Source organism: Triticum aestivum, chromosome 5D (assembly GCF_018294505.1).
Source record: "Triticum aestivum cultivar Chinese Spring chromosome 5D, IWGSC CS RefSeq v2.1, whole genome shotgun sequence".
NCBI lineage: Eukaryota > Viridiplantae > Streptophyta > Magnoliopsida > Poales > Poaceae > Triticum > Triticum aestivum.
The window spans coordinates 10,460,602-10,470,393 of NC_057808.1; positions in this window are offsets into that span (position 1 = coordinate 10,460,602).

Below are 9,792 nucleotides of genomic sequence, written 5' to 3' on the forward strand. Positions count from 1 at the left end.
CTGCAGGGCGGAGGCGGCGGTCCTTGGGCGCGGTGCGCGTCGAGAGGAGGGGACCGAACAGGGGCGCCCCTCCTCTGCACGTCTGCGTGCCTGTGTTGTGTGTGTGCGGGAGGCGGCGCTGGGAGGGAGACGAGGGAGCGAGCTGGGTTAGGGTTTCGATAAAAGGGGGGGTTATAGGCGCGGTTGGGCCGTTTGGGCTGGTGGCCTACTGGCTAGCTGGGCCATTCGGCCCAGGGGGAGGGGGGTTTCTTCCCTTTTCTCTTTTGTTTAAGTTTTTGTTTTTATTTATTTTCTGTTTATTAGTTTTCTATTTTATATTCTATATATATTTGTTTTATAAAATATATAAGTAGTACCCAAATTAGTGTTTCAAAATACCCCGACGCCATAAAAAGTTTGGTTATAAAATAAAACTGTTTAGTATTTTATTAATTGTAAAAGGCATGTAATCAATTGTTTTTGCTACTGTCATAATTATTTTAGAGCCTTTAAACACTTCTTCAGAGTTTGGTTTCGCCACCACAATTACCTATGATTTATCCGACACATTTAGGACATTTTGTTTTAGCGTTTCAAAACTTTTGTTGTTTGCTTGATTTTAAATTTGAATTTGAATCCTTTTCGAACTAACGCAAGATTAGCAACAGTAATCGAGGTGACGTGGCATCATTAACAGGGAATTACTGTAGTCTGATTATCCGGGCGTCACAATATTGTACTCCCTCCGTTCCAAAATAGATGACCCAACTTTATACTACTTTATACTTTAGTAGTATAAAGTTGGGTCATCTATTTTGGAACGGAGGGGGTGTTAGATCACAAAAAACTTGAGTTGTATCTTCATAAATTGGAATATGCATATCCCCACAGACGTATCTGTAATTAGATTTTATTTCTATGCGTGACTTCTGATTTTTTTTTAATTCTAACTACTTTCGTGATTATGTATTGGGTTACCATGTGTTACTTTTGGTGTTGCTTACGTCAAATTTCCTGTTGCAGGTCATTTTTTCAGTTGAGTGCAACAAATCTCTACTGTTAATAGGGGAGTTGGTAGTCCGTTACACATGGTTTATTCTCGTCTCCATGGTTTATTTCCACCTCCACCTCCCACCACCACCCCTCCATGCTGGTTTTTTCACCCTCCCACTAAAAATCGAATCGATTAGTCCGACACTCCTTTTGTTTTTTTGTGCTTGCTTTGATAGGTGCCAATTCAATTCAATCACGTAAATATTTTGTGATTAAGAATTTAGAATTACACCATATATGTGAGATTATCTTCCTCAAAGACAAATAGAAGGACATCAATTAGAGAGCAAATTAATTCCATGCCTATATTAGATAGAACATCAATTACGCGTCAATTTTGTGATTGCATTGACGTTATATATGGTATGATATTAATTGTAGGCTAAACATGTCGAGAGCTTATGGATCAGTCTAGGTCATTGGATTGATACTGTTCGATGACCGATATTAAATGGATATGCCTTTTGGGTCTTTTTATATCGAGAGAGGAAATTAATTCCATGCCTGTATGTGCATTTTTATGTTAGCCGTGGCGACGCACGGAAATTTAGCAAGTTCTCATAGGTTAACTCTAAAATGTTGATTTTAATGATAGTTCTTTGGATTTTCTTATAGTCCAGTAAACCAAATTCTAATAGGTTCCCTTAAAATATACTCCCTCCGTCCCAAAATTCTTGTCTTAGATTTGTATAAATACGGATGTATCAAGTCACGTTTTAGTATTAGATACATCCGTATCTAGACAAATTTAAGACAAGAATTTTGGGACGGAGGGAATAGCTTTTACCAATAGTTTTCTATATTTCACTCTCTTTTCTCTCTTGTGCTTTGTATTGCCAAATTTGCTCAATATATATTGAGTTCAATAAAAATCCTGCAACGGGTGAGGCGCGGCAGCATGCCTCGCACTACCTACTAGTTAAGCGAAGAACTCATCCTTATTTAGGGCCAGTTCTTTCGACTCGATTCTGAAGAATCACTGCCTGGAAAATCACAATTGCAAAAGAACTCATCTCTTCTCTAGGAATCGTCTAGAATCACCCACAATCGGCAGTGTATTTCATAATCGTGCAAACTTGACGATTCTGGCGATTCCCTCAAAACAAAACAAAACTTAACTTGTACTATTTAGCACTATATAATATTTCCAACTTTGGTTCTAAATTGTAATAGTAAGCAATTTATGATTTTGCAACTTGCTTTATATTGTAATATTATATGCTTTATGAGATTTGCAACTCGTTTTCGTGTTCATAATAACCAAGTGTTACCAATTCATCACACACTTCGGTCTAGGGGTGTTACAGACATTTCAGCACACAACTCATACAACAATCACAGGCTAGAATCATAGAAAAGAACTGGGCAGACGATTCTATGGGCAGTTTCCCATAATCAGATTATGGAGAATCATGAGGCTAAAAGAACTGGCCCTTAGTTGCCATGGAAGCAATTTGACGGAAACAAATAAAGAATTTTTTAGAATCCGAAACAAAAAGGTTAACTGGACGAAGAAAATCAAAATTTTGGATTCAAGACGGTTCGTTCACACTGCCATTCCATTTCGGAAGTAAGGACTCCCACGCTTGAAATCTGTGTAGCAACTCCGCTATATGTAGGACAGATCTCATCCGACAGATGTATGATATGCGTTGGTTTGAGGAAGAAGTTGTTTGAAAACAAACTAATCATATAACTGATGCAAAATCCTGCATGCTAGCTGTCTCACAAACTGCACGCTTGACTGGAGCATTGCACGCTCCTGGTGAAAGCAATCATATTTTCGGCCTAGATGTAGTCCGATGGGAAGCAACCGATCCCAGAATCGCCTTATGCCATCAGCGTTAACCACCCCAAATCTTTATTAATTAATACCAATAAGAGGAAGGTTATTATCAGCTCTATCTTCTCTAAAATACCACGTGATATGCAGTAAGCAATAACACAAAACGAAAAGGTTGACATCAAAATATTTCCTAAATTGCATATCCAGGATATATTTCCATACTACGGATAACACTTGTGGTTCTCTATAAATCCACACTCTGAACTCGTAGACCGTGCATTGCTTCCTCTCATACAACCTATAGCTACTAGACCCGATATTAAGCCCAAAGCTAGTGTTCTGTACTTCCTCTCTTTGGCCGATCATGGCTTTCGAGATCACCGTCCTGGTATTGGTATTGGCGCTGCTCCTTACGTCTTTCGGTACGATTCTTCAAGATCTAAATTTGTTGTTTCTGTAAGTATGTTATATAGTACCTCTTATCTTGTAACAAACCCCCCCCCCCCCCCCTCCCTCCCCGCATATAGATGTTGGTGCAAGCAGGGAATTGCATTGGGAGGCGCCCCCAGCCAGAATTCGGGCCTGCGGCAGCCAAGTCTGTGCCGAGACATGCGTCGATAATGGCTATTGTGGCGGGATTTGTGACGAATCTATCTGCAAGTGCGTCCTCTGCAAATCACTCCACGCCGGCGCTGAAAACAGAGAATCCTAATCTAAGGTGGATCAATAAACAAATAATCGATCCTCTCTTTCTCTTATTGTCCGAGACAATATTGTTCTTTGTCTCTTTTTAGCAGATTATTATTCGAGGAGATCTGATGTTTTTATTGTCGTGAGATTACATTGTCTCGGTGGATTAATCATGATCGTTGATTGTCCGAATCGGAGTTTGTGTGTATCAGATATGTACGAGTATGAAGCTAGTGGCTAACATAAAATACACACCAATAATATCAGGTAACCAGGTTTTGATCCAATGATCGGACAAAATAATCAAATCTATATTATTACCTACTCCCTCTATTCCAATGAATAAGGCGCACATGCGTCCCAAAACTAACTTTGACAAAAACTAGACTGACCAAATGTATCTTATATGTCATAAAAGTTATGCTGCTGAATTCAAATCCGAAAGAACTTTTCATTGGTATATTTTTTCAGTCAAAAAAATATATATTATTGATGTAATTTACGGTCAAAGTGTCTGGGGCACCTTGTTCTGGATCTACCTAATTAATTAATTACCTACCTAAATTACATCAATAATATTTTTTTTTTCATTGGTATATTTTTCAGTCACAAAAATATATATTATTGATGTAATTACCTACCTAATTAATTAATTGCCTACCAAATTACATCAATAATATATATTTTTGTGACTGAAAAAAATATACCCCATCAATAATATACCTACCGAGTAACAAATCATACCATTAATGCTATTAATTTATTGATTGTTAATTATGGTTGCAAGTAATTTGATTCATTTAAATAAGAATTTTTCACACGGAAACAATTTTAAAACCGAGGTAGATAATTGGAGGTAGAATATTATTCCAATTTGGTAGACAATTAATTAATTAGGTAGGTAATTAATTAGGCATGTAGTTAATTTATCCCGCAATTACAATTTGAAAGCGTTCGTTGGTGAGGATGGCCAGCAGGCTCTCACCGACTGTCAGTGGGCCTTCAGCGACATCACCGACCAGTGCTTTCGAATGTGGACAATGACCACCACGTGCTTTCCATGCGGGCGACCAACCGGTCGGTAAGATGGATGATTACAATGCTCTGTAGGACGTCCATGCGCTCACAGTTGCCAAACATTCGCAGGTGACGTCAACAGGACAGGTGCTCGAGGAAAACCAAGCACTCAGAATAAAAAGTTTTGACCGCCACTTCGAAGACGACGGTGAAAATAGTTTAGAAACCGAATGCCAAAAAAATAATCAAGCCATTAATGCAATTAATTATCAAATTGTTAATTATTTATGCAATTAATTATGTCCATTTCAAAAGGATTTCTTTACCGCGGAATCAATTTGAATACTAAGTTACTAATGAAATTAATTAATTACGCTGATAATTAATTAAGCCTGTAGATAATTAGAAATAAGAATCTCTACTCCTAAAGGGGGGGTTGGTAGCTTCTCATCACTGGTTTATTTTTATCTCATTTTTTACGCCTCACCTCTCATCACTCCCTACCACAGAATTTTCTTTCTCCAATTAAAATTCCACATCCCATTAAAGGGGGAGATATGGTTTTGTGCTTACTTTGGTAGGTGCTGAGTCAGAAATAATAGATAAATAAGGATTCAGAAATCATACCATACATCTGAGATCACCTCCCTAGAAGAGAGACAAAAGATTTTTCTCGATAACCTTCCAAAAAACAGATATTCCTCAATAACAGATGGCTAATACCGCATTATGTCATTTATTATTAATATTATCTCTATTATTAATTGACAATCATAAGTTTCCTAACAAAATTAAAAAAAATCTTATGGGAGTAAGCATCCGCGCGCCCCTGCGGAGGGACGCCGTGCCCGGGCCTGACGCCGATGCATGGCGTCGAGGATTGCCATGGCGGGAGCATGGCGTCGAGGATGGCCTTGGAGGAAGGCGGGTCATCAGACCGCCACGTACATGTGTTTGTGGACGCGGTCATATTATATTTCTTGTCAGTCATACAGATAGCCCGCCAGGATATTTTCTCAAATCAACTATACCATTCAAATGTCAAGAAATTCGAAGTAGGGATTTTTTTCCCAATTAGCCAAATAATTAATTGATTTGATTGGCAGCTAATTAGGCATGCATAGAGTTAGATAGACAGTTAGTCGCGCTGAATCATTTTGAAATCACTCATGGACAAGGACGGTCAACAGGCTCTCAGCATTCCCGAGCACCATAGACAACGGCCACCATATGCGCTCGCGACATGGGCAACCAAGCGTTCACCAAGATGTATGACGACCATGCTCTGCAGTATGTCCACACGCTGATGGTTGCTGAAACATTTGCGGGTGAGGACAACACGACACTACAATGGCCAGGTGGTTCATTCTGTGTAGAAAGAAAGAGTATTCCCAAGAATAAGAAGGAAAAAAGAATTAAAGCGGCCAAATGATCCGTTGTGTTGGAGAAGAAAAGAATGTTCTAGAAAATAAAGCGAAAAAAGAGAGTATTCTATAAAAAAAAGTAGGATCAAGAACTAAAACTAGCGCGGAAGGAGGAAGAAGAAGATGAGACGTCACTGACGAACACACTGATGTTGATTGGTGCTGGTTGGCACCAATGAAGATTGACGAAGAGGCTAGGAATAAAATATGTAGGGAAGGACGACGAAGAGAAGAACGATAAGTACTTCTAGCAATGAATGTTGTGTAGGCTAGAGTGGAGCTTATTGGAGATGAGGAATATGTTCAAGTTGCCACTCGCTTTACAAGTAGGTCTTAATTTGCATAGTTGAATGGACTTTGAGAATTATCTCTGTAGTTATTTGTTGTTTTGTGTTGATAGTATATGTTAGCTCTACCCGCTCTATTATATTGTAAATATAAAAAGTTTCATACATATTGCAACACACGACGAAGATGAGGTGAACATCATCTGGTTCTAAAGGTGAGGGCTCAAGTGAGAAATCTCCCGGTATGATGAAAAAACGAGTAGGAAATGGAGGGTCCGATAAGAAACAAGGGAAGGGTGTGCCGTGGAGTGGGGTTTTTGCTGTTGGGTCTGCGTGTTGGAGATAACATGGAGAATAGTCTAGACATCCATATTTCTCCCCATATATGATACGGATTTGGGGAGCCTGGACTATCCAGACGGTTGAATTCTGGGAGCCTACTGGGCACTCGTCTAATGTCGGGACACGCCCGAACGTATGAGCGAGAAATGAGCTTAGACCTTGAAGACAACCCTAACTATATATATGCATTATAGCCCATAGCAACGCATGGGCATTCTACTAGTCAGATTAGTTTCCAAAAGAATCGCATACTACTCCCTCCATCCCAAATTACTTGTCGCAGTAATGGTTGTATCTAGACATATTTTTAGTTTTAGATACATCAATTTTATACATTTCTGAGGTAAATAATTCGGGATGGAGGGAGTATTGTTTACTCATGCACTAGTACTTCCATGACCATTATTTGGAGATTAGTTTCCAAGAAAATGGTATTGACTCTAATAAACAATTTCTTTCCTTAAACAATTCTACTAATCTCGTTAAAAATAGTCTGAACACCCATACTTGTGTACGTATATACCCAATGATTTGTTTTAGATTTTATAAGATACCTACATAGTCCAAGATACTTTTAAGTGCATACTCAAGTCCCCGTAAAAAAAACAGTACATAATCAAGATATTTCTCTGTATGTACATACCTTGATGTGAAATTTATTGGTATACACCCATAAATGTCACTACCTTTTAATAAGTGGATACATGGACGATCTATGAACATCTATACAACATACCTGATAGAGATGTAACTGAGGTATGATACTCTAGGAATATAATATCAAAATTATACTGAGGAAAAAGACTATAGCCATACATACCTTAGTATTTTCAAATTTTATAATAATTTAGATCAATCCTATTGTATAATTGTTATTATAATAGGTATCAGGTGCTCGTATTTGCATATGTTGTCATACATACCTATCCAATGTATGATACCTAGTATATCTTATACCTAATGTATGATACCCATGGTATCCTATACCCAACGACGATAACCCATGTCTCCTCGTAATAATAAAACATGTCACCGCTTAGGTATTCTAGGTATCTAAATACTGACCGAGGAGGTGCAACGTCTAATCCTATATGCAATTGTGGGTATGTAATTCATACAGTGCGTACCTACGTGGTTGTTATATAGTATTGAAGAATGAATGTACGCAAATATTTGGACAAACGACTTTTGTATGTGTTTGAATAATTTAAATTTGAAAATCTAGATAAAAGATAATATAGTTCAGACTGAATACTTTTATCCTAAAGGATATATACATTTAGTGCAGAATGAATTAAGAAATCTATGCAAAAGAAATTTTGGTTTTGTTTGAATTCAAATAATTTAAAGTTAAAAAACTTGTGCAGAATGAATATACATAAATTCTTTTGGACAAATCATCGAATTATTTATTTGAATTCAAATAATTTTAAAGTTGAAAATCCACATAAAAGAAAATATAGGTCAAAATGAATGTTCGTAAATTGTCGGACAAATCAACGGAAATTATATTTGAATTTTAATAACTTTAGATTTTCAAATCTATATAAAATATATATATATGTCAGAATGCATCTACATATTTGTTTGGAGAATTCAACTAATTCTTTTCAATTCAAATAATTTTAAAATAGAAAATCTTGATAAAAGAAAATATAGTGCAGAATGAATGTACGTAAAGTTCTTTCAGACAAATCAGCAGAAATTTTGATTGACTTTGAACAAATTTAAATTTGAAAATCTGGATTAAAGAAAATATCATGCAGAATGTGTACTTTTACCTTTTTTCAAGAAAATGTGTACTTTTCTCCTAAATGATATATACAGTAGTAGTCCAAATTAAATACCAAGCAACATAACATCACGTGCACTTTGCTTTGGCGTCTACCAGCCATCGACAGTGGGCCCTAGCCACACTGGCATGCCATGTAGGCAGCAAACACATCCGCATATGAGAAATGTGGCTGTATTGCTCGTCTATGCAAGTTCGATGACCAGAAACATGTATTTTGCAAGGTTATGCACCAAAGTGACCTCCCCACGTAAGTTCTAAGACTACCAGTGTGGCTGTGGTTGGCTCCCCCGAAGAAACCAACTACACCCTCGCCCTGCCGACATAGCACTTTATGAGCCATTATGCTCAACCATGCAAAAGCTCTCACAATAAGAGGGAGTGGGGTTCTCATGACTGAATTTATAATTTGGGTCAGTCCCATCCACATCGGCGGCCCAAGCATTTGGCTCGGCGGGCTACCGTGCTGTGGCAGGTGCTATCGTTACATTGCTTCTCCCCACCGCGTGCGTGTGTGCATGCTGCATGTTTTGCACACGGAATGCATGCTAGCTGGCTCGCTCCGAGTAGATTAAAACATCGCCGCACCACATTCCACATCACATGCTACATACTGAATAATGTCATTGGCACTATGAGCCTTTCTTTTGAATTTCAAAGAAACGAACTTCTACAGCTCAATAAATCGTACTTTTTTTGTATGTGCAGATATAGTGTAGTATATCCTATGAATTTGCATAAAAAACCATGTTTGTACTCGAGAGATACAAAGAAGACAAATAATAATGAAGATAAAATGTGAAAACATCCGGATCACAAGCTACAGGGAATCCCTCTTGGTCAATGTTTATCCATCTCTTCGAATTGTGTGCCAACTCAATGAAACAACGAGTGGCACTAAAACAAATTCGAAAGAAAATGAAGTTTTCTGTAAAAGAAAGTAAATAAAGAACTAAAATAAATAATGACCAAATTCACACGTAATTTACACATAGTGCAAGAATAAACATATAATAAAAAATTGCAAAAAGAAGTTTCCTAAGACGAAATTAATTACTGTATTTGATATTACCCATAAAGAAAAAGGAAAATGAAAAAATGCACACAATTTACACAGAAAGTGTACGTTGTTATAATATGTAAGAATAAACATGTAATAGTATAATTTTTGCAAAAGTGGAAGCTTTCCAAAGAATAAATAAATTAGTTGCATTGGTATTTGTTCCCCGACGTCTCAACTTTCTATAAATCAAAATAATGAAGTTTCTATGAAAGAATGAATTGGTGGCATTAGTACCACTGTTTAAGAAGAAAGAAAATAGAGGAAATAATGACAAAACTGGAACACAATTTAAATAAAAATTGTGTTTTTCATAATATTAAAGAATAAGCATATAATAGTTGTTGTTGTTTTTTTGCTAA